The sequence below is a fragment of the Vipera ursinii genome (genome assembly GCF_947247035.1).
Source record: "Vipera ursinii genome assembly, chromosome: 7".
NCBI classification, from domain to species: Eukaryota; Metazoa; Chordata; class Lepidosauria; order Squamata; family Viperidae; genus Vipera; species Vipera ursinii.
Window position 1 is genome coordinate 30,054,150 of NC_139521.1, and position 25,325 is coordinate 30,079,474.

Below are 25,325 nucleotides of genomic sequence, written 5' to 3' on the forward strand. Positions count from 1 at the left end.
TGGCTCAACTGCAAATAGCCTTTTTAAATCCTCAAAAGCAGTATGACAGTTCATAGTCCATGCTAGTGGTTGGCCCTGATGAGGCTTTCCTCCCTCTTTGCCTGTTTTCAGTAATTCCATAAGGGGCAGGGCAATTTCAGCAAAGAAGGAGATGAATTGATGGTAGAAATTGGTGAATCCCAGAAAGCTCTGGAGCTGTTTCTGAGTCTTTGGGGTCTGCCATTCAATTACAGCTTTCACTTTGGTTGGGTCCATTTCAATGCCCTCACTGGAAATTTTGTAGTCAAGATAATCTAGTCAGGTCTGATGAAACTCACACTTTGATAATTTAACATAAAGTTTGGCATTCAACAGTTTTTTTTAGCACTTCTCTCACTAGTTTTACATGGTCAGTAATATTTGTGCTGTATATCAGGATGTCATCAAGATACACCAAAACCCCTTTGTATAAATGATCATGTAGTACCTGATTAATCAGCTTCATGAAGACAGCTGGATCCCCCTGTAGTCAAATGGCATGACTTTAACTGTCCATGGGACAGTTAAAAGCAGTCTTCCTCTTATCTCCCTCCTTTATCGTCACCTGGTAATATGCTTCTCTCAAGTCCAACTTAGTGAAGACGCTCCTCTTTGGCAGGTGGGTTAGTAATTCCTTCAGGAGGGGGAGGGGGTATTTGTTTTCTATGCTCACAGCATTCAGACCTTTATAGTCCTCGCAGAGACAAAGCGACCCATCTTTTTTTCTCTTTAAATAACACTGGTGCTCCCATGGCAGACTTGACCCATTTGATAAACCCTCTCACTAGGTTCTTGCCAACATACTGCTGCATCTCCTCCATTTCAAATGGTGATATAGCATGCATTCTCAGTTGTGGGAGTTTGGCTCTTGGTAACAGTTTGATTGAGCAATCATTAGATCGATGGGGAGGCAGAGTGTCACATTCTTTCTCACTAAATGCCTCTGCTAGGTCCTAGTACTCACTGGGGATGAGTGGCTTGCCTGGTTGAGACAGGGCAGCTATTTGTGCTAGCTTGTTAGGTGGGCTCTCCTGTAATGTCTGTCGAGTTAAGGGGGAGCTTGGGTTTTCCACTCATCTCCCTCCTTTATTCTCACCAGTAATATGCTTCTCTCAGGTCTAATTTAGTGAAGACATTCCACTTAGCCAGGTTGGTTAGTAAGTCCTTCAGGAGGGGGAGGGGATATTTATCTTCCACACTCACTGCATTGAGACCCTTATAATCCATGCAGAGATTTTTTTTTCTTTAAAGAACACAGGGGCTTCTACAGCAGACTTGGCCCATTCAATGAATCTACTTGCTAGGTTTCTGTCCACGTATTGCTGCATCTCCTCCATTTTGAGTGGGGACATAGCATACATTCTCAGTCATGGGAGCTTGGTTCCTGGCAACAGTCTGATGGAGCAATCATTGAGTCAGTGAGGAGGCAGGGCATCACATTCTTTCTCACTAAATGCCTCCTCTAGGTCCCAGTACTCATTGGGGATGAGAGGCTCGCCTGGTGGTGGTGAGGCAGCCATGTGCACTTGCTCATTGGGTGGGCTAAAGTTTCCTGTAACTTCTGTTGAATCAATGGGGGGCTTAGGCCCTATAGGTAGCCTCACAGTTCTCATTCCTTTCTCCCACCAGATAAACAGCTTCCATTTGTCCAACCAGGCTAATCCTAGGATCACAGCCTCAGTCATTTTGGGAGCCACCAGGAAGAAAATAAACTCCCAGTGCTGACCTATTTCTAGGCATAGGGGCTCTGTTAATTGCGTGACTAAAGTCCCTCCCATTAGGGAGCGATCGGCTTGCTCAAACTTCATGGGTTTGGAAAGCAGTTTTGCTTTTATGCCTATTTTCATGGCAAGAGGCAAGCTAATAATGCACTTGGAGCATCCAGAGTCGACTAGCACTTTTAAATATACCTGTGCCCCCAACTTAGGGATTATGAGTTTGGCAGGTAGTGAGAAAGGTGGGACAAGTTGAATCACCATCGGGTAGTTCTCTCCTTCATCGTCACTATTGTAGGATGGTAGAGTAGCAGAAGGTCTGGCTTAGGCCTCGGCACTCTCCTGCATGGGGGATGTGACTTGGGCAATGGGTTCCTGCATGATCCAGTTGGATTTCTCTTTCACTGGGTGCTGGGCTGGTTTTTTCCTCACTGGTGGTCCCAGTCTAGTCTGCTATTGAAGGTAAGGAATGGGCAACTTGCTGCTCTATGTCCCTGTTGTCCACATCTGAAGAATTTAATCAGTGGGCCTGTTCTATGTTTCCTGAGTAATGTTAATATATACAGGATGCCATACTATCCCAGAGTATAGAGGGCTGTAAGGACACACTTCAATCTACATCTTAAGAAACAGAACTCTTGGAAACAGTCTCTTCGAACAGGAATTTTTATTAAGAGAAATTGATAGTAGGCATGCTAGACAGGATCTGAGGGATTCCCCCCACCATTCAATGTTTTAAAGTGTTCCCAAGCAGCCCCGCACCCTGCAGTTCTTCTGGGTGATTCAAACCAGCACCTTTCTAGGTGTTAACTTCAGGAAAGATAACATCAGTCCGGCTCCATTGGCATGATCATTCAATCATCTCTTTACGCAGATCCCAGGTGTTGCATCTCCCCCCCCCCACTTTTCCCTCTTGCCTTTTAAGAGGAGAAGTTCAGAGGGGCATGGGATGAAAGGCAGATGGCCACATTGTTATGGTTAGCAGACCTGAAGTGAATCAACAAAAGTTTACTTCGTAGTGAATAGAGGAAGTGAAAGTAGTAAAAAACCCATGCATACTCCCCTCCCCCTTAGTAGTATGACAGAATCCAGGAGATAGTAAGAATTGGTTTTATATCAGAGAAGATAGATAGAAATGAAATATAACAGGATTCTGACAAGGGCAGTATATTGCAGCTTCCAGGGTTTCAGATTCAAACTGTGGATCAGTTTACATAGATCCACAGAAAAGAGAGAGGAGGGGGAATCTGCTTCTCTGTTAATAATGTCTGGTCAAAGAAGTTAAAGTAGTAAAGAAATTTTGTGATGTGGACTTAGAGATACTATTCATCAACCGAAAACCCTGAAAGTATGTACTCACTGATACTGTGACATCATACGTTAGCTTTTGTGAGGACATGTGTGTGCCTACCAAAAGCTTGCACATATATAGTAATAATAAATCTTAGTTCACAGCTAAACTCAAGCAGCTACATTGTGCAAAAAGAGGCCTATGGTAAAGGAGATAACCTCACATGCAACAACAACTTTATTGATTAGCCCTTGGGCCATATCAATGTGCAAAGTTCCAGCAACAAACCGTCAGTAAAGGAGATAGGATTTTGTACAATCAGGCCAAGAATATGTTTTGGGTTTTTTTTACAAGTTTTATTGGTTTTTTTAAAAATATTTACATATACATGTATTTGTGAAGCAATATGGTGGTTGGGTAGTCAAAAGGAACAAATAACAAGTTGTTTGTAAATAGTTCGGGTTGCATCAATAAAGATTCCCTCTCTGATTCCCTTAGTTTTCACATAGTCAAAGTAATCAAGTTAATACATTTCTAGTTGTGACCTAGTCAATTAACATAATTTTCAATATAATTTCACTAATACATATCAAAACCTGTTTTTAAGTTTTACCTAATTGCAATAAAATACTCTAGAGTAGCCTATAATATACATAAGAAAGCTCTGGATTCAAGGACTGCCATCCTTCCACGATCATAGGAGGGCCTCCTTGCAGTGGTCGCCCCTCCAGGGTGATTTCTGACCCTTTTCAGGGTCCTCCAATGATGAAGGATCTGATGGCAGGGAGAGAGTTCTTTCTGCGTGTCTGAAAGCACCGTGTGTGCTAACCGGAAGCCAGGCCAAGAATATGTTAAGAAGGGAGATCAGGGTAGGAAAAAGAAGTCTGCTCAAGCAGTTTCAAAAACACTCCAGTCTGTGCAATCAAAGCAAGCATCTAGCTCTAACTTTCCCTTTTAGCAAGCAAGCCTGTAGCTCTAACAAAGAGAAACTACAGCAAAAACCTGAAAAATCAGCTAACAAACAAGCAACCTGAAAAACCTCATTGGCTATAACAGACCTCATTCCCTTACTGAAGAGAATAATCAACATATGAGCTGAATCTATTGTAGTTTTGAGATAAGATCATTATCATCTATTGCTACCTTCCATACCTCAGATACACCAATAGCCAAATCTCCTGTATCTATCTCCATCCTTGTGGGGCCCCACCTCTGGTGATCTTAGAAAATGATGTGTTGTCTATTTCATAGACAGAATATCAGAAAAGAACCAGGCCAGATGGAGTAATTCCTTCCAGCCCCAGATGGATTAATTCCATAACCCTGATAAAAATATCAATTTCAATGTAGAGAAAAGTAAGTTTTTATACTTAGGCAAGAAAAACAAAATGTATAGTTACAGAATAAGCGCAACAGCAGTAACTGTGAGAGAGATCTTGGATCTAGTGGACAATCAATCAATATGAGCCAGCACTGTGTGGTGGCAGCTAAAAAAGACAATACAATCCTACGTTGTATTAACAGAGGGATAGAATCAAGATTGCATGAAGCATTAGTACTGCTTTATAAAGCTTAGTAGGACCACTCTTAGAATACAGTATCCAGTTTGGGTCATCCTATTATAAAAAAAGATGTAGAGACCTGGAAAGAGTGTCAAAAAGAGCAACAAAGATGATTACAGGAAGAACGGTTGCAGGAATTGTCTAACCTAGTGAAAAGAAAGACTAGGAGTGACATGATAGCAGTGTTCCAATATTTGAAGGGCTGCCACAAAGAAGAGAGGGGTCAACTTATTTTCCAAAGTACCTGAAGGCAAGAAATAATGGTTGGAAACTAATCAAGGAGAGAAGCAACCTAGACCTAAGGAGAAATTTCTTAACTGTGAGAACAATTAACCAGTGAAATGGCTTGCCTTCAGAAGTTGTGGGTGCTCCATCACTGAAGACTTTTAAGAAGAGACTGGACAGCAACTTGAGTGGAATGATATAGGATTTCTGGCTTGTGCAGGTGGTTGGACTAGAAGATTTCCAAGGTCCCTTCCACTTCTGTTATTCTTCTATTCTGTTAAGTATTATACATCCCAACGATCTTCATTTGATAATTTTGCTTCCTTGTTGTACAGTAAGCAGTTATTTGCAACATAGAAGTGATCGAATCAGATAATAAGAATCTATACCTAAAAGCAATGTGGAATATAATTTACCAATAAAACTTAAAAATAACTTTCATAAATCTGTAAAACTAAAAGAGATTTGTTTAATATGAGCATTTTTCACTACTACCTTTGGAGATCTATTTCAATAAACACACCCCAAAATGCAGAATTACAGGATGCAGTCTGGATTGGTCACTGGGTCCAGAGGTTTAGTCTTCTGAGCTTTCGAACTGGAGTCCATCCTCAGGGAGCTCTTCTCTAGCAGAGTGTGCACTTTGGGCTATTCTGCATATGGTATTTACATGGTGCCTGTTGTGTGTGGGTTTTTAGTTATTGATTGGCATGTTGATGGCTGGCTATCATAATGACCTATTGTATCATGCTGAATTAATAGCCAGCCATCAACACCCCTATCAACAACTAAAAAGCCATACACAACATGTACCACATAAATACCGTATACAGAATAGCCCAAAACACACACTCTGCTAGAGAGAAGTTCCCTGAGGATGGGCCTCAGCACAAGTCTGAAAGCTCAGAAGATTATACCTCTGGTCCCAGTGACCAACTCAGATTGGATCCTGCAACATTATATTGGGACACATACTGTACATTTGTCTTCATTTGGGCATACTTACAGTTAAAAGTTTAGTCAGTCATGTAATGATATCTCTAGATTTGTTTGCTATTCAGGAATCACCTGTTTTCATTCCTGGTGTTTTTCCCACCTCACATCTAGCCATAAAAAAATCTTTAGCTTTCAGGATATCTTTATTATGTCTCTTGCTGCTCTTCCCAAATTTCAACAATAACAAGCTTCCTCTTTGTGAGTAGATAATTGCCTTCCACCCCATCTATTTAGACAAGGGGTATAAAAAAGTCACCTACAGATGATATACAACCTGCCAATCGACCTTTATGTGTTTATTTTCCTTGCATTTTTTGGATTTGTGGAATATAAAGACATAAAAATACTGTTTTAAAATTTGCAGAGGATTAAAGACAAAAAGAAAGATGTACAATTGAACGCAGGCTCTCACCATCAAGCAGGAAAGGAAAATTATAGGTATCGAAGAATTTCCACAAATACAAGAAAATTTTACCAAAAGGAAAATAAGGTATCAGAAAAATCACAAGGAAATTTACAGCTGCTGAATGACTATAGAAGAGGTTAGATAGAGGCAAATTATACTAAAAGGATGTGGAAAATATAAACTGAAATTCTTAAAAATCTAAAAAAAATAATTGATAGAAACATTAATAAAAAAGAATATGCCTCATTATTCAATAAGCTAGTTAGGTATAACATGCAATAAATGAGGTGTCAAATAGCATCAACCAAAAATGAACTATTCATTGACCGGAAGACATGATGGATCTGAAGTGCTAAAAGTTCTATGTCAATAAACTGTAATAAGACCATATGATATATACAATATGTATTTGCATCCCCGTGGTCATATGGTTTACATTTGGATCTTGACAACTGATTCACATTTATGATGGTTGCAGTCATGTGATCAACTTTTGCAACCTTCTGACAAGCAAAGTCAACAGGGAAACCAGATTTACTTAATAACTGGATTACTAATTAAACAACTGTGGTGATTCACTCAAATGTGGCAAAAAAAGTTGTAAAATGGGGCAAAACTCACTTAACAAATTTCTCACTTAGCAACATAAATTTTGGGCTTGTAGTTGTAAGTTGAGGACTACCTATACTCATAAAGCTAATTAAAAATACTGAGTTTGCAGAAAAAAGTCTTCACAATAGTCTAAGCATGCTTGGCAAATTATTCAGAAGTGGTTTGGGCCTCATCCAAGCACATAATCTCTTTGCTGCCAGTTTTCAAACTTCAGCAAATATATTTAATTGATGAAGCACATTGACTATTTTAAGAATTGAATCAAAATTTATTGAAAAACATCCCATAAAGAAGACCAAGGAAATGAGCCCAGATCTTGTTCTATATTTGTTTAAATTCTACAGCAAACAGATTAAAAAATATGGTAGGATATGGAGATTATTTAATTGAAATTGGAGAAAACCATTCAGAATATGCAGGCATTATCTGAAACTAAAGAAGACTTAAAGTTCATTCTCTCTTTTTAATATGTACTAACTGAAAACATGATAGATATTGGTATCATAACTTAAAATACAAAAATATTCATGAATCATTATTATTTACATATTAAATCATTACTTAGCAAATGTGTAACTTTCTATAAATAGCATATGTGTTTCCCTATCCAAGTAGGCAGTTTTTTTGTCATATTTTTTGGCCTGCAAGAGCAGAGGATGTTGATGTAAAGTATCAAGTCCTGCCATATCTCACAAGAGAATATGGTTTGGCTTGTCCTGTTTGAAAGTATAAAAAATGAGTTAAATCTTCAGTTATTGCAATATAGCAAAGCTTATAGTACCATTCATCTAAGGATGAAATTTATTATCACCATTCATGCCACTATCAGCAAATAAATCACCAGATTTTTAAGTTTTATTTTCTTATAGTCTTCAATAAATATAAATCAAAATGCTCAGATATGAAACTTATTTGGCTTAATTTTCTACAAATGTATTCCTTTTCTCTTCCCAAAATAATATCCAAGCTGTTAAAAGGCAGTTCATTTAGTCTGACAAGTTAAGATATTTGCAAGTAGGTTGAGAAAACAACTTTACAAATAATTGTTAATGAACAGAATTTGAATAAGAATAGAATATCCAAACCTATATTGTTAGCCTTTGCCCAAATTAAACAAAATTGTATCAAAATAATTTTGGGACAAAAAGTAAAAGACTCATTCTGAAAAATAATGAAAAATTCAAAGCATGTTAATGTGGATTTTACTCACTAGAAAATATGGAATGAGAAAACAACTAATAAAGCAATATTGGATAAATAAAAATGTAGGAATGGTGCCTATAAAGGAGGAAGGGATGTAATGGACAATAATGAAGCAAAGTTTTCCAGGAAGATGAAAGTACATTCCAAGGAGAAGGGTGAAAGAAGAGGCAACAGAGTCTGGGGAGAAATAGGAAAGGAAGAAAAATAAGACTGCCACTCCCTAGAAGTTATATTATATGTAGGGTGAAAATAGTAAAAATTTAGTCTGGCAAGATTCTGTCAATTGGTTATAAGTAAATAAAGAACTATATTCCACATCTTCTATATCAGACATGTTAAACATGCAATGTCACATGATGTCACGCAACATACTGGAACTTTTCCCCCATTGCTGGCAATGGGGTGGGTGCGGTTTCATTGTGCTGCGGGCTGGCAGTTTGACACCCCTGCTCTATATAATGGTTAATTTATACAGCACATGGCAAGAACCTGAATATTCAGCATGTACTGCAAGCATCTTAGAAGAAATGACATTCTTATGTGGGGATAACTTTGCTATCATCAATGGCACATCATTCATGCCTTTAACATGTTTTTTTATGACTGCCCTTTTTGCTACTGTGCAAAAATATGCTTGACTCAATCAATGAGATATTACACAAACACTCTAGGTTTAAAAAATACCTCAGAAGTCAGGATTATACTATAGATAAACATTTGGAAATGGGATGTTATATTGACAACTCATTCTTCTTTGAAATAATAATAATAATAATAATAATAATAATAATAATAATAATAATAATAATAATAATAATAATAATAATAATAAAAGTTGGAAGGGACCTTGGAGGTCATTTAGTCCAATCCCCTGCTCAGGCAGGAAACCCTATACCATTTCAGACAAATGGCTGTCCAGTCTCTTCTTAAAAACTTCCAGTGTTGGAGCATTCACCACTTCTGGAGGCAGGTTGTTCCACTGGTTAATTGTTCTAACTGTCAGGAAGTTTCTCCTTAGTTCTAGGTTGCTTCTCTCCTTGACTAGTTTCCATCCATTGCTTCTTGTCCTGCTTTCAGGTGCTTTGGAGAATAGCTTGACTCCCTCTTTTTTGTAGTTGTAGTTGAGTAGTTGCAGTTGAGTTGCAGTTGAGAAGAAGCTCCCAACTCCTTGAACATCTGTGTTTGTGTGGGGGGCATAATGTATACTGCATGCCTACTACAAGCTAAAATCTAGTGAATAAAGTTAAAGTTAAAATGTACAGAACTTACCATCATTTTTTTCAATCTTACTCTACAAATCAGGGATAATTTAATGTTTGCTTTGTGTGAAAGCTGCATAAAATGAATCAGTGAAAGCAAATTCTAATTGGAACATAGCATACCACACAACAAAATGTTTCCTTAGAGAATATATACAGAATTACTAAATCTGTGAGGTCTGACATTTGAAGGAAAGACACACAGTTTCAAAACATATCAACATACATCACAGACAAAAGCAGGAGGTCAGTGAATGCCCTTATTCCGCACAGGAACAACAGCACATTCAGATTTATGAAAAAGGAAAGCATATGCTTATAACATGAGCAATCAAAGTTACAGTCTCCTGGAAAGTATGAAGAAGAGGTTTCTGTATCATGACATTGATTTTGTCATCTTTATCAGTATAGAAGTGATGTGGGTAAGTAGTAAAGGTGCATTGATAAGCATTAAATACTGATCACTGTAGTTGTATCAGCAGGGCCAAAACATACAGTGGGATGTACTGCTGAAGGTGAACAGGATTAAACTTAACAGTGTCACTTGTGATAAAATTAATTTGGAGAGATTTGGTAGATGCTGATTGCTTGTTTGAGCAGGCAAATAAAAAAGAAAATCCAGTATTATTAGTGTTAAAAAATGGGTGCTAGAAACATAGGTACTTAAAAAAATTAAATACAATAAAAGCACACTAAAGGCCAAGGATTTGCATTCTGTAATTCTCATTGGCATCTTTCATCAGATGCTAATCATTTCTGCTCTGTGTGAGTTTGACTTTCACATCAATCTCAGCAGCTTGACTTGAAAAACAAAGGGCCTAGTAGATCCTATTTACAACTACCAACTCTGTGTCTCACTCTATCCCTGAAGCCGACACTTCCTGCAGGCATTAGCAAGATATTCTCCATGCAAAGTCATCTTTAGAAAATCCTCTGGCTGCAAATGGGGTCCCCTGGGGATCCCTGGCAAAGGTCAGAATCACTTCAATCAGAGCCCAGTAAGAAGAGCAATGGTAGCTTTTTGTATTTGTAATGAGATGATCACCTACAGCTGATAGTTTAGTCAGGGCCACCTGCATGCCATCATCAATATCTGTACCATTAGCCTCCACCATCTTGCAATACACATGCAGCAGGGAATTGTTACAGGGTTTTTTTTAATGTCAGCCATAGCCTGTGTAAAAAAGGGCATTTTCTAATGGAATATGTCCTACTTCTTACCATGTTCCCTCTGCTATGACTGCCTCCCCTTTTAGGATGGCTTTTTTCATGGCCTTCCTCTTTTAACAGAGACATGGAGGCCCACTTTGTAACTATTCCTGACCACTACTATGAAGGCCAAATATGGCTCTTTTAGGCTTGTGCCTCAGCATGCATATTTTTCAATGAGACAATGCTGAGACAGGAAGATCATTTTATTACAGTTTGTCAGAATATTCAGACAAAAGGGATTCCTCTCATTCAAAAAGGGAACCCCAATCTTTAGCTTACAACACCTTTTATAGTTAGCATAACAAAGAAACATCCAAGAGAAAAGCTGATTGGACAGGATAAAAGTGACCTCCCCTTTGCATAGGAAATCAGTTACATATGGTCAAGCATGTTACACATTTGCATCCCATAATATCACATATGTTCATTAAAATGAGGTCTGATATCAGAAGAGGCATAAATTGTAAGGAAAAAGGCTGTTTAGAGTTCTTTAAAGAGATAAACCAGAACCCAATTTGTACTAACAAACTTTTTCTTATCTTCAGATAATCTTCAGCCTGTTTATCTCTTCAATTTAGGAATCTTAAAAGCTATTCCTAAATTCCTATGTGTGTTGTACCTGAACAGAGAAAATAATCAGTCTGAAGATTTATCTTTTCAGTTTAGGAATTTTAAAAGCTTTCTAATCAATCCATATAACTATCCAATATGTAACAATCAACATTATTTTAAAAGAGAGAAAATACATCAAATTAAAATACAAAATAACTGTGTTAGTTAACAAATTACAAAATCCATGTCATTTGCCCCTCATATTCCCCCCTTTGATGTTAAAGGGCCCTCTCAGCATCACCCAAAAGAAGGAATTTTTGACTAATGGTATCAGGGACCAAAGGTGCAGAAGAAGCAAATTGTGAAAAAAGGAATAGAAGCCTTGTGGAAAACATCTCACAAAAATGACACAATACAGGTGCTAGAAGAAAAGTCTTCATCAGGGTTCCTCCAACCGGGGAATAAACATGGCAATTGCTTTGGGAAGAAGGTTGTAGTTTATTGCAGATGGATCCAACAGAAAAGAGCGAGAGAAGAGAGAGACCACATGTGGGTAGTGAGTTTTTATACCCCCTGGACTCTATTGTCTGGAGTTATTTCCTGTTTCAAGCTTTGTATTTCCTTTGTCACGTATTCTGTCTTGAGCCTAGATGTGCCCCTCTAGGATTCTTGCTGGTTGTCTGTCCTAGCCCACCTCCCTGGGGGCAGGGTATGTAGATTTTAGATGTCTGAAGTCTTCTTAGCTTCAACCTTCCTGAATGGTTTACATCTGCATTTCTATAGCATTGGTTTCTGCTTGGGGGAAGGAGACTTGGGGCTATTAAGAAAAACTGGGCATGCTTTTCTGCCTCTTTAACTTCTTTTTTTTGAAATGTATTTTCCTGCCTTTTTAATATTTCCTACTCTTGGGAGCTGACTTCCCACACAGGGCAAGCACCCAAGTAAGAAGAAACAAAGCAAAACCCCAAATATAGAAATCAAAATAACAAACATCAAAAAAGTGGTGTCAACTATGTCAAGAAAGACAACCAGGAAAGAGTAAATTTCATTTAAAAAAATGAAGAAAGAAAAGAGGCATCGACACATACTACAATACAAAACATAGCCTAAGTGAAAATGTATAAGAACAACAACAGCAACAGCAACAGCAACAGCAACAACAACAACAACAACAACAACAACAACAACAACAACAATAATAATAATAATAATAATAATAATAATAATAATAATAATAATAATAACTAACTAACTCTGGTAATAGCCATAACAACCAGAAGTTGTTACACCTCCTATGTTTGCCCATAAAAAATCTAGGGCTTTGTGGGGCCAAAGAACAATTTGAGACTTCAGTTGTTATTATCCTAAGGACATTGACAATAACATGGGCATAGAGTACAAGCAATGCAGAAATAAGGAGAAGGGCAATTCCTATTAAACAATCTCAAACCAGGCAAATACCATGTATAAGGCAACACTATATAAGCAGTAGGTCCACACATCCAAAATTAACCATTCTTTTGAATTGGTCTGGTGTTTTCAATGCAACAGAAATGTTAAAAGTCCAATTTCAGTATGCATTGACCATTATGTGGGGGGAACCTGCGATATACACAGGAAGCATACATCTTCCTGAGTCATCCTAGTGACTAAATAAGATGCATCAAGAAAGATAACCATGAAGAGTTAAGGGACTCCCAACAAAAAGGGATGCCCTCCATAAGTGTTATATACATTCAGAAATCTGCTAGCCCTAAATGTACAACAAGGGTAGAGGACATTTTAAGGAAAAAAAATAGCCTTCAGTCAACAGGTGACCTAAGTGTAATATTGGACATCTTGTTTAGCATATTCCATGCAATGTGGTCCCTCTGTGCAATGAAGCAAGAAATCTTTTTGTAGAAAGAAAATGTAAATTCAAGGCCAATTATTCCCACAAGTTACTACCCTCACAATCTCCTCTGCCCAGTCTTCTGCAAGTATTTCCTGGAACTTCATTTGATGGGGTATTTCTAAGGTGTAATTAGCCTGTAAATACATTTCAACCAAGAAATACAGTATATATATATAATAAATTAAAGCATACAAATAATTACATACATACAAATCAATACCCAAATGTTCACCATCCCACTGTTCCATTAAGCTAATATAGTATCAGTCCTAGGCCAAAGTCAATCAGTTATATGGTAACACAGTAATGCCAATCTTGTAGCTGAAATGGTGATCAATCTGTTTAGCATATATAATCATCAGCAGGAAAAGTGTAACCAATTTCATTGTTTTATAGATTTCAGTAGTGTGGAGAACTCTTGGCAAAGTGGCTGTAGTTTGTCTGCACAAGTTCCTATTAAAATCTACTGAATCAAAAGACAATCATTAGTCATTAGTTCCAGGGAGCCAGGTTTCTATTAGTATTCAGCACCCATCTATTGGTATTTCAACTCAGGTTCCATAGTGACGTTATCAGGCATTTTCTGTTCTGTTGCTATAACTCTGTTATGTCCACATGGCATATGCAAACCCTCTCCCCTCAGGGTTTCACTTGCATAGACTAGGTGAGATGCTTCGCTCCCCTTGCTTGAATGACCAGTGGTCAGACAGGAGACAAATCAGCTGTTAAAAAAAAATACCAAAAGAATTATAAATATATAACTGACTTTGGGTTGTTTCCAGCCTCAGAATCTGGCAAGACACCTGGACATCAGCCTGTTGCCATAGGTGCCAGGTGTATCTGTTGCTACAGATACAGGAAGTGCAGGTCATAGCTCAGCAGAACCTGAAGTTTTCACTTTCTTTTTGCCACCATTTCACATATTTCTTGTATCTTGTTGGTAAAATACCTGTACATTGTTCAATATGAAAGTCCAAACAGATTAATTCACAATATTGGGGGTGGGGAAAAAATCCATACTTAGTTGAACTTAACTAGCCATAGTTAGGCCTTGAATCTTGTTAGGCTTAAGTATATAAACTTGCAATGTAAGACAAAGTTGCTAGACAGACAGTTCCTCTCCTCTTAGGAAGACAAACGAGGAGAGCTAAGCATATCAGCATAACTGCAGATCATGCTCCCATACTATGATAGGGCTATATGCAGCCACCAATAGCCTAAGGCAGGGGTGTCATGCCAAAACTGCACCCACTCCATTGCCTGCAATGGGGAAAAAATTGTGATACATCGCGACACATCACGTGGTGTTGCGAGTTTGACACACCTGGCCTAAGGCAAGAAAAAATAAATCATTTGTCTTGATAGACTATACTTATCCATGGAGGGTCTATCAAAGATTGTCACATTTTTCTTTCTCCTCCCCCCTTTCACCCTGATTAAATGCCATGTTAAGGGATAAACTTGACACATTCAAGATTTTAAAAGATAAAGCACACAGGCCTCACTGACCAGCAATGAGCCAACATTTATGTAATGCCTTTGTCTCAGGAAGATGATAAACAAATTACTCAACTGTGCCCAACTGAAAACATCTGCTCTTCTTTGGTGATATGTACAGCTAGATCTCTGTCAGCATTCTTGGCTGCTGGTTTCATTTGCAGCTTAATAATTTCATGAATTTGTCCCTGTAGATGAAAGGGGCATCCTTAAAGCCTGTGAAACCATATGGAGTTGCTTAGATGTGTGATAAACTTCCTCTTCCAAGACATGTTTGCACATGTTTCAGTCATTGTGGATGACTTTCTACTCATCTGTAAACCTGTAATTAAACTTTTGCACAAAGATGTTTAAAGTATTTTATATGCTTTTGTTTTCCTTCAGAAATGTTTTGCTTGTGTGTTTGAGAGTGTGCTTCCAATTACTATATGTAGAAATATACAGCCTTTTAAAAAGCAAAAAAATCAGGTTGTAGTTATAAAAGTTTTCTCCCCACACACACACACATTTAAAATGGTCTGTGTGTTTGTTTCGAATTAAACTTTACAAAAATAGGTGGCTTTTTATTCTTAAAAAAGATGGAATATCTTAAAAATATTTTTTTCTATATTAAAGGAGCAGATTTTTAAAATTCAAGAAAAAACAAAACTCTCTTAGGGATTTATTTCAAAAGCAATCAATTTAAGATTTGTTTCAAAATATGGGATTTAATACAGCCAAGCTTTTTTTTTCTTTTTTTCTTTTTTTTATTTTTATTGAAAAGTTTTAAAAATACAGCCAAGCTTTAAATTTACCAGCATTAATACAATAAAATGGAAATTTTTGTTAATCATGAACTTTAGGACTGGCAGGCAGTATTTCCTAATGGAATTTGGAACTATGTCATATTTAGTTGGGTTTCTGACCTGGTGACATCTGCATCATGTTCATTTTGAAGATGTCCCTGATTAAAACTAATAATAATCTCCCATTCCAATTCAGTATACATTGTCTCATCCAATGTTATATAAACAAGATATGCTTTAAATTATTACTTATGCATCAGAAATATTGCAAGAGGACCCAGAAGGTGTACAGTTCAAATGTTTATAGTAGAAGCATATATTGGAGGATATTTGCTAGGTGTACCTACAAGCATGAAAACTCAGAATAATACAGAAATATTTAATATCAATCAGTATGGTGTCAAGTTTCCGACGTATGGGCTTTTCAAGTGACTCTGAGGCATTATTTACCTAGCCTAATACACTGGCAAATGCTTGCTCGAAGGAAACTGGAATCTGAGATCTCTGCCCCTTGCACAATATATTAAAACACAATTCTCCACCTTTCTAATTTTGACATTAATCATATTCTCCAATTAATTTAAAGAATCAATTTCCCTTCCGTTAGAAGATCCGCCAAAGCCTTATCTTCTTAGTTGGAGATGGCCTTGAAAAGTGCAATCCTACTCATCCCCCCTCCTAACCTTAAACTAAAACAATACACAAGTCTTAAAGCAATACACAAGTTTAACATATGAAATAGCTACTTCTTAATCTCTTGTCAAGCAACAACATTTGATGTTAGCAGCGTTGACATATGGCATATAGAATTACTGTATATTTAAAACTAGTAATATTTGGGTTTAAATTCTTGCTGTGCTGAGAATTTTGCTTTCCTTGGAGAACCCTCAGATTTACATATATATCAATCACTTTCAGTTTTGCATATGTTCCTTCATGAGTCCATTATTCCATTTCCACATCAACCTGTGGAATTATTTCAATTTTAAAATCATATTTAAATCCTTAATTAAATTTGCATTATGATACCTTTAGTGCATCTTATCCTAAAATAATATTTTAGAAGGAAAAAAATGAGCAAAGGGCTCTTGTAATCTTATTAGTAGTTGACTGCTTCATATTGGAAATGTGACTCAGGTCAAGTTTGCTTAATCATGAGAACTAATCAAATGCTTAAATATCTATATCTGACATAATTTAATAGGTGTTCTAAGCAAACCATGAGGTAAGAAACTCTTTAATGCTATAAAATGTCAGACCTGCCAACATTTTTAAATGCCTTGATTACAATAGTTAGACTGTTAGTAAATGGTCTATAAAGGACTATTGTACATTTGAAGAGTGTTCTGAAAAAAATACTCTGTTGATTATTTTGGAAAGCCATAAAAGTAGGTGGTTTCAAACGATGTTAGAAGCAGATTTACTGTGAGTGGAAATTTCTCCCTTTTTGATAATATTTTTGCATTTGGCTCTTTCTCTGACATAATTTTCTTTTCCTTTCCTTTTTTCCATTGTTTCTTGACTATTTTTCTTGGTTCTAATTTATTGTTGTTATGATTTACTGTTTCCACCTTCTTATAGTAAAGGAATATGTAAGCCATTCAAAGTCTTTACTGATCAAAGAGGCATATAAACTCTAGCAGTAGTTAAACAGCTAAACTGTACACAACACTAGAGTCATATTCTGCCTGCTGCTTGTATTCAAAATATATAATATAATATAATATAATATAATATAATATAATATAATATAATATAATATAATATAATATAATATAATATAATATAATATAATATAATATAATATAATATAATATAATATAATATAATATAATATAATATAATATAATATAATATAATATAATATAATATAATTAATATAATATAATATAATATAATATAATATAATATAATATAATATAATATAATATAATATAATATAATATAATATAATATAATATAATATAATATAATATAATATAATATAATAATTTAATATTTCAAGTTATAAGGTATTTATGGCCTGAATATCTGAAGGACTGAGTCTCTCATTAAGATAATACCTAAACATTAGTAGCTGCCCAAGACAAGATTAGTACGTTTGCATATTTGTATGCAGTCTTCACACACTACGATGCATGTGAAATAAAAAGCTATATTCCTGCAAATATATATAAATATTTATATGAATGAATTTTGATTCTGTATATAGGTAATCCTCGACTGACAACCACAATTGAGTCCCAAATTTCTGTTGTTAAGTGAGACATTTGTTAAGTGAATTTTTTCTCATTTACCTTTCTTGCCATGGTTGTTAAGTGGATCACTGCAGTTATTAAACTAGTAACATTGTTGTAAAGTGAATCTGGCTTCCAGATTCCCTTATCAGAATGTTGCAAAAAGTGATCACATGATCTTGGGACACAGCAGTGGTCTTAAGTATGAACTAGTGGCCTAGCATCTGAATTTTGATCATGTGACCATGGGGATGCCGCAAAGGTTGTAACTGTGAAAAATGGTCATAGGTTACTTTTTTCAGTGCCGTTGTAACTTTGAAATATTATTAAATGAATTGTTGTAAGTCAAGGACTATCTGTAGTAGAAAACAGAAGTTTAAACATTACTTATTATGGAATCTATCAACATGAACTTTATTAATGATGTCTGATCAGTATAGAGCAACCTTGACAACTTGAAGACTTGTAGACTTCAGCTATGCTGGCTGAGGAATTCTGGGAGCTGAAGTCCACAAGTCTTAAAGTTGTCAGGGTTGCAGACCCTTGGTATAGAGCTGTGGTGGCGAACCTATGGCACGCAGACTGGGCACGCAGAGCCCTTTCTGTCAGCACGTGCACCAGAGGGATGCTCCCCTCCCCCTCTCCATGTGCGCCTAACTAGTGGGAACTGGAGAGGGCAGGGAAACTGAATCTAGTAGCACTCTCACGGGAACAACTGCGAGAGCTGGGTGGAGAGAGGGTGAACCTATAAAAGGAGCACATTTTGGTGGGAGTGCAGTGAGAGAACATGTGAGCGAGCAGATGGCCTTTGGAAGTGATGGTGGGCATGAGTTTGGAGAAGACAGGTAGGATGTGGTGTCCATTTGCACTTTGCAGAAGGCTAGCGGGGGAAGGAGGACACATAAGTTTGTACTTTGGAGAAAAGAAGACAGGGAGAGAGGAAGGAATGAGGGGAGGGAGGGAGGGAGGGAGGGAGGGAGGGAGGAAGGAAGGAAGGAAGGAAGGAAGGAAGGAAGGAAGGAAGGAAGGAAGGAAGGAAGGAAGGAAGAATGGGTCCACCAGTGCTGCTGGGCAGATGCGTGGCCAGGCCTGCCCAAGTGATGCCGAAGCCAGCCAGCCCTTCTGCGGGAGCGCAGGGGGAGAGGGGGAGAACAGCTACCCCCAAGCAGCACACCTGCCTCCCTTTGGGCTCCCTCAGCCTCTCCCCCCCTCCAGGCTGCAACTGGTCAGATTCCCCCCATGGGCAATACTGCACCCATCCCCAGCCATCCCTCCTCCTCTATCCTCCTCCTCCCACCCTCAGAAGAGCTGCAGGGCTCAGGAGCCTACCTTCACACCCCTCACACCCCACCTGGTCCCCAGGGTATGCTGGCCAACTTTCTCCCCAAAAGAAGGAGATGAGCCACCTTGGTAGCAGCTGCTGAGCATTGGATGGGCATTTTTCTAGTCCAGTTCCCCCCCCCCACACACACATAGAGACACCGCTCAAGCACCATTTCTGACAGATGGCAGTCCAGGGAGGGGGGAGAGCAGGATGCTGGCAACCCAAGGAGGGATGGTCTTAAGGGATGCTGCCCACCCTGGAGGCCAAGGCTGGGTTGGAAGACACACACACACACACACACACACACAGTGGCATGAGGGTGAGACAGACCATGCCAATTCACCTTGGTGCTGCTGAGCTGGCACCCCTGACTCAAGAGGTTGGACCCCCCTGCCCAATGTTATGTGATTAAGAGGCTCTGGCAAGTGTCTGGAGGGGAGTCAGAGGGGCAGTGAGCCCACCCAGATGGCCTCCAAGGACTGTTTGCATCATTGAAAGCTCTGTTATTGTATTTTTGGGAGGTGGAGTGACTGGAGGAATTTTATTTTTTGCCTCGTTTTGCTCTTGTAAAGAGAACATACTGCCAATGCCCCCCCCTGCATAGCCAGAAGCCTTGCGCCATTGCCATTCACCTGCCTCGCTCCCCCAGCCCCTCTCTTTCTCTTCCTTTGAAACAAACAACCCCCTAATCTTCCCGTTCCTACCTTTTGAATTAAAATGAGAAAAACCCAAGTTTTTTTTTCTTTTGTGGTCTTTACATATTTAAACTGCAGCTAGAAGGAAGTGGGGAAGAAAACCATTGCAAGACACTCTTCTGTTTTAACTTTTTTTCCTTGTTGCTTTTTGGAGTTTTCATCCTGCCTTCGTGAGATGGCAGCATTTGGGAGGGGTTGTAGCTGCCCCCTTCTCCCCCCAAGCCATCAGCTGAGCGAGACACCCTCCTGCCCATTGCCCCACCCACCAGAGACCCCCTGGATCTCCCCCAACCCTGCCTGGCCCCCACAGGCATCCCTCCCCAGGAGCAACATCAAGCTGACCATGCCCACCCTGGCCATGCTCACCCAGTCTGCCATTATCACCGTAGTCATGCCTGCCAAGTGGGCCATGCCCACCCGGCACCCGGTGATACATAAGTGGGTTTTGTGTTGCAATTTGGGCACTTGGTCTCTAAAATGTTCGTCATCACTGGTATAGAGGTTTAGAATAGGAACCCCTCATAGAATTCCAGTCACCCCACACGTATCTTTTTTTTTAATTTTTATTCCATTTATATCCCGCCCTTCTCCGAAGACTCAGGGCGGCTTACAAGCTTAGCAGTAGCCTTCATTCTATGTATATGCCTGCTTATTAGGGCTTTCATACACCCCCCAAGCGGCATTATTACAAAGTCAGCTTAATTGCCCCCAACAATCTGGGTCCTCATTTTACCTACCTCGGAAGGATGGAAGGCTGAGTCAACCTTGAGCCTGGTGGGATGCGACATTAATAACATTAATTATGCTAAAAGTCTAAATATGAAAATGCATTGTAGAAATACAATTCGGAATAAGATTACTATGGCATGAATAAGTTTCTGCCTGATTTATATTTAAAAAATACGCATTCTTGGTTTTCTCTTCCTTCCCATACTATTGCTTAAGTTTTTGATGGGTGGTAGATTGGAACATGTTTCTAAAGAATTAAGGTAAGGCTGAAAATGTGCATAGCAAGCAGAATGACTGAATGAAATGTGCTAAGACTTCCAGAATTTACAAGCGTGTAAATGTACAAGTTTGTAGTCAGCATTATTTAGAGAGATTAATTTCCAAAAGCATACATTTTCTTCATAAACAAATGGATTAATAATAAAGTAATCATCCTTGTTCAAACAAGTCTGAATAGAACAAAAGAATCCTCTTAAGAGATTTGTAAAACATACAAATGTTTTTTCTTCTTCAGTCTGAGACAGGTTCATCCAACATTTTATTTTATTTATTATTTTATTTTGAAATGCACAGAAAATATTCAACAGGTTTTCCTTTGCTAAAATATTCCTTAGTACATTCCAAGTTTTTAAAAAATGAGATAGAATTTTTATAAATAGCTTAAATTTGCATCAATCAAAATCTCCCTTTGTAAATGACTAAATAACAACTCACTCCCCCTCTCTCTCACACACACACCTACACACACATAGAGAAGTCTACAGTATATAGTATCATTTTTTCTTTCTTTCCAAAACTTCCTTTTTTAGTCTGCAATATTGAAAAACAGATCTTATCTGTGAGGAGAAGGGACAACATTTTTGGAGCACTCATTTTAAGTTGTAATCCAGTATACTGTACTTGTTGGATCCCAGTTTGGGCAAAGCAAAGCGATTTAAAATGGTCAAAATCTAGGCTTATCCTTCGAGGTTCAACCTTCTTTGTTGCAGTGCTTGCTCTCTGGAATAACCTCACACCCCAGAAATCCAGATGGCTGTAATCCTGTTTTTGTTTAGGGAGTTATTAAAAACCTGCCTTTTTTCTTAGGTTGGGAACTCAAGTAATGATTGAGTTCTTGTCTGATAAGTTTGTTGTTGCTTATATGCTTGCCTTTGAATCACTCTGTTTTTTTATTGTTCCTATTTTTAAAAAATTGTAAGGTACCATAATCTTCAGACTTGGGCATTTCTAAAATAGATAGATGATGGAGATAGATAGATAGATAGAAGAACAGAAAGAAAGATGGACAGACAGATGGACAGATATTCCCTCCTTATTCTTATTCTTCTAAAAAGAAACCAGAAATTTTTCAATATCCAAATAACATGTCCAACTATGGACCAAACATGATCGGTAATAATCATAATAATCTCTAACATTTTCTCTTGACAATTATGTCAAATAGTATCTTAAGTAGTAAAAAGTAGACCTTTTGGGGGGGTACCATATGAGGAAATTACATGGAGAAAAAGGATAACTGCTTTAGAGGCTTCATGGAAAAATATCATATCAGTTATGTATCATCTATTCAAGATAAAACCAGGATGCATTGGGATCCTGTGATTCTGTGACTTCAATATTGTGGTAAAGACAATTTAGCAATCAACAAATCATTTCAGAACAGAACTGGTACTACCAAAAAAGAAAAGAAAAATGAGTGTTTTCTCCTAACTTCTCCTAATATGTCAATCATGCCCAAAGATCTCCAGTGCCATCATTCATAGATCTTCTTCTTCTTCAGATATAGTGGCATGAATTTGCTTTGTCATCATCCATAAAATGGAGCATAGTCACCATGATGATACAATCATGACTCAGAGAGAGAGAGAGAGAGAGAGAGAGAGAGAGAGAGAGAGAGAGAGAGAGAGAGAGAGAGAGAGAGAGAGAGAGAGAGAGAGAGAGAGAGTGCTCTTCAAGGAAGGTGCCAGAATCTTCCATTTTTTTCTGATGCTCAAATTACAATTTGAAATATGGGCAGAAATCTAAAAGCAGGCAATGTTTTTTACCCAGCACCAATACAAGAACTAGGAGAAGGTGAACAGTTTTTGAATCAGTTTTATAGATTATTTGCAATGAAATGAAATGAAATGAAACCAAGCATTACGACTTGTAACATCAAAGGATTAGGGTAAAAAGAAAGATGGCAAGCCCCCCCAAGAAAAGGAAATATTAAAAAAGTAGAATATTATATTTCCTCAAAGGATCTTTAAAAGGCAGAAAAGTATACCCAGTTTTTCTTAATAGCCCCAAGTCTCCCTCCCCCAAGCAGAAACCAGCTCTGTAGAAATGCAGATATCATAATCCTTTCAGAAAGACTGTCACCAGGAAGCTTAGAGCTGATGGGATTAGAAAGACAAAGATCCCTAGAACTAACAACCCCTCACCCTCCCCCCCCAAAAAAAAAATCCAACACAGGTCATAGCCATCAGCCACTGCCCCAGGGAGGCAGGATATGACCTTTAGGACATAACAGGATTAATCCGACACCATCAGAATACCAGAAAAGCACACTGAACCTCAGGTCATGCCACAGGAACAACTCCAAATACAAAAGCCCAAGTGGTCAGTTTTCCCAGAGCCATGTTTTTGTGTGGCTCTGCTCTTAAATAAACTACAACCTTCTTTCTAAAGCAGTCTCCAATTTATTTATTCCAAGCTTGGACTGGACCCTGATAAAGATTTTTCTTTCAACAATTTGGCACCCAGGATGGGACTTTAAGCTAACCTCTTCAGTGGCCTGAGGACTGGGTAAGCTCTGTCTTGCTGGCAACAGACCCCTTGTGTCTGTGGATGGGTTTTCCAGGCCCTCCCCATGTGGAGCAAGAGTAGTAAAGGGAGTTTTGAATTTGAGCTCAAGGGCTGTTTAGAAAGAAGGTGAGTACCTCTAAATTTTAACTTTAATGCCCAGGAGAGTAAGAGAAATGTGTGTATGTCTGTATGTGTGACTGAGAAGACCCTTTCCCCAATCACAGTTTTCCTCTGGCCTTTCCTAACTGCAGGAAGGATTTGTTCAAGTGACAGACCCTGGAAAGCATTGGGGTTTGGTCAGAGTGCAGGACCTTTTGTTAGGGAAAAGGGAAAGGCTGTGTGAAAATGGAATGGAATGAGTGAATGAGAGAGTCCAACCTGGGCAACTGTGTGAAACCACTGGTCAAAGTTCCACTCTTCTATGAGGGACCCTCATACTCTGTGAAAAGGAAGATCCCTTTGAGGTCTGAAACTGGGACAAGGGGCTAGGGAAGCTTTGAGGTCTGAAACTGGGACAAGGGGCTAGGGAAGCTTCAAAAGTCGCCTTGCCAAGGGGCAAGGGCTGAACTATTGCTTTGCCAGAACATGGGACTCCAGGAAAGAGTCACTCTGGGAATGCAGGAGAGTAGAGAAAAATACTCACTGCAGGTAAATGGGTCAGAGTCTTGCTGAAAATATGAGAAGCTCTGATTCCAAGGTTCTGCCAATGTCTCCTTTAGGGAGACTGCTAAAAGCCTGGGATCTAAAAAAGGGTTACCCATCCAGGTGGGAATGAAAAAGAAGCATTCACACCAATTATGTGAAGAGTGGCATTGTTCAGGGCTTGCTGGGAAACCAATTTGGTTAAATAAAAGTATTTAAAAGGAAAAGGAAAATAGAATGTAGGAATAGTGATATAAAGTGATATAAAGCTTTATATTTGTAAACTTTGAATTAATAGTTTGTAGAGATATCTATCATTTAGCCAGGCATGGTTTTTCATATAACTTATGTTTATGTTTGAATATGAAGTTATATAATGGTTATTGGCCAACAGTGTTGACCAGTTTCTATAAGTGTGGAACTTGTCTGCTTCAATTTAGTAAAAGATTGCAAAGCAATTTAAATCTAGTCCTTCTCTTTGATGGTACTAGCAATGAAGCTATCAGTTAGCAGGCAGAAATAAGAAAAGTGCAATGTAGTTTTTCACTAAATTTTAGACTTGGAACATTCCAAGTTAAATTTAAAGTGGATGTTACATATAGAATTCTGGATGCTGTCATTATTACTTCCATTAGGCTTAAATCTCTGGAGAAATTTTGCAAGCAAACTAAGGTTATTAGAGAGAATTGGCAGCAAATTTCAGCACTACTATTCATGAGCAGACAGGCAGACATATTATGTCTTTCAGTTACCATTTGAGATTGTCATGACAATCAAGACAATCACCCTGGAAACTCAGAGTCTCAGCTGGAAGAAAAGTGATAAACTTTGAACAATTAATAATGTTGGATAATTTTATGATGGCTACAATAATAACATCCACTCCTCATTTATTGTCCCTCAATCTTTTCCACCAACTTTTCCACTGACTGACTACGAGCTGTCGACAGGTACTTCCACTCACCCAAGTCCTCAGTGACAGACAATCTGGTAACTCTCCACCGTCTTGAGGTGTCTGGAGTCTCCGCTGGGCTGGGCCCATTCCAACAATGAGATCAACTGTCCTAGCAGCTTGGATTTTTTTCCCAGCTGGGAGGCCGGAACAAGCTCCTTCTCCATCGACACGCTAGCTCCCCTTCCCCCTCCAGGCTAGCAGCGGCTTCCGAGGTGCTGACTTCAGGCATTTTCTCTTTCTCCATGATGAAATCTTCCCTGAATCTTTGTCAGCTTATCCCTTGATTTTAGGGACAGCGACTGGGGCTCAGGACCCGTAGATAGTTAGGAAAGTTGGAGATTTTGGCTTAATGTCATGTTTCCGACAGATGAAATTCTTCAAAGAACTTCGAGGAATTGTTTTCCTTAAAAAATCTTTATTTGAGTAGCATTGCATCGGCACGTACATAGGCGAAGCCAAAATCTGAATTCCCCTCCCCTGAACCCATAGTATTGAGCTCAATTCCCTCCTCCGATTAGCAGTCATAAATCACATTCTCCAATTAGTTTGAAATGCAGGCTTTCCCTCCAGCTCTCCAACCCACCATTTCTTATCATCTCTTATTTCAAAAAATCTTGATTCTCACACTGCTATAATACTGTTATGTCTAACTAACTCCCATATACATTCCTCCTCCTCCCCCCTGTATCATCTAATTCTAACTCTAAGAATAAAACATAAGAAGGAAAA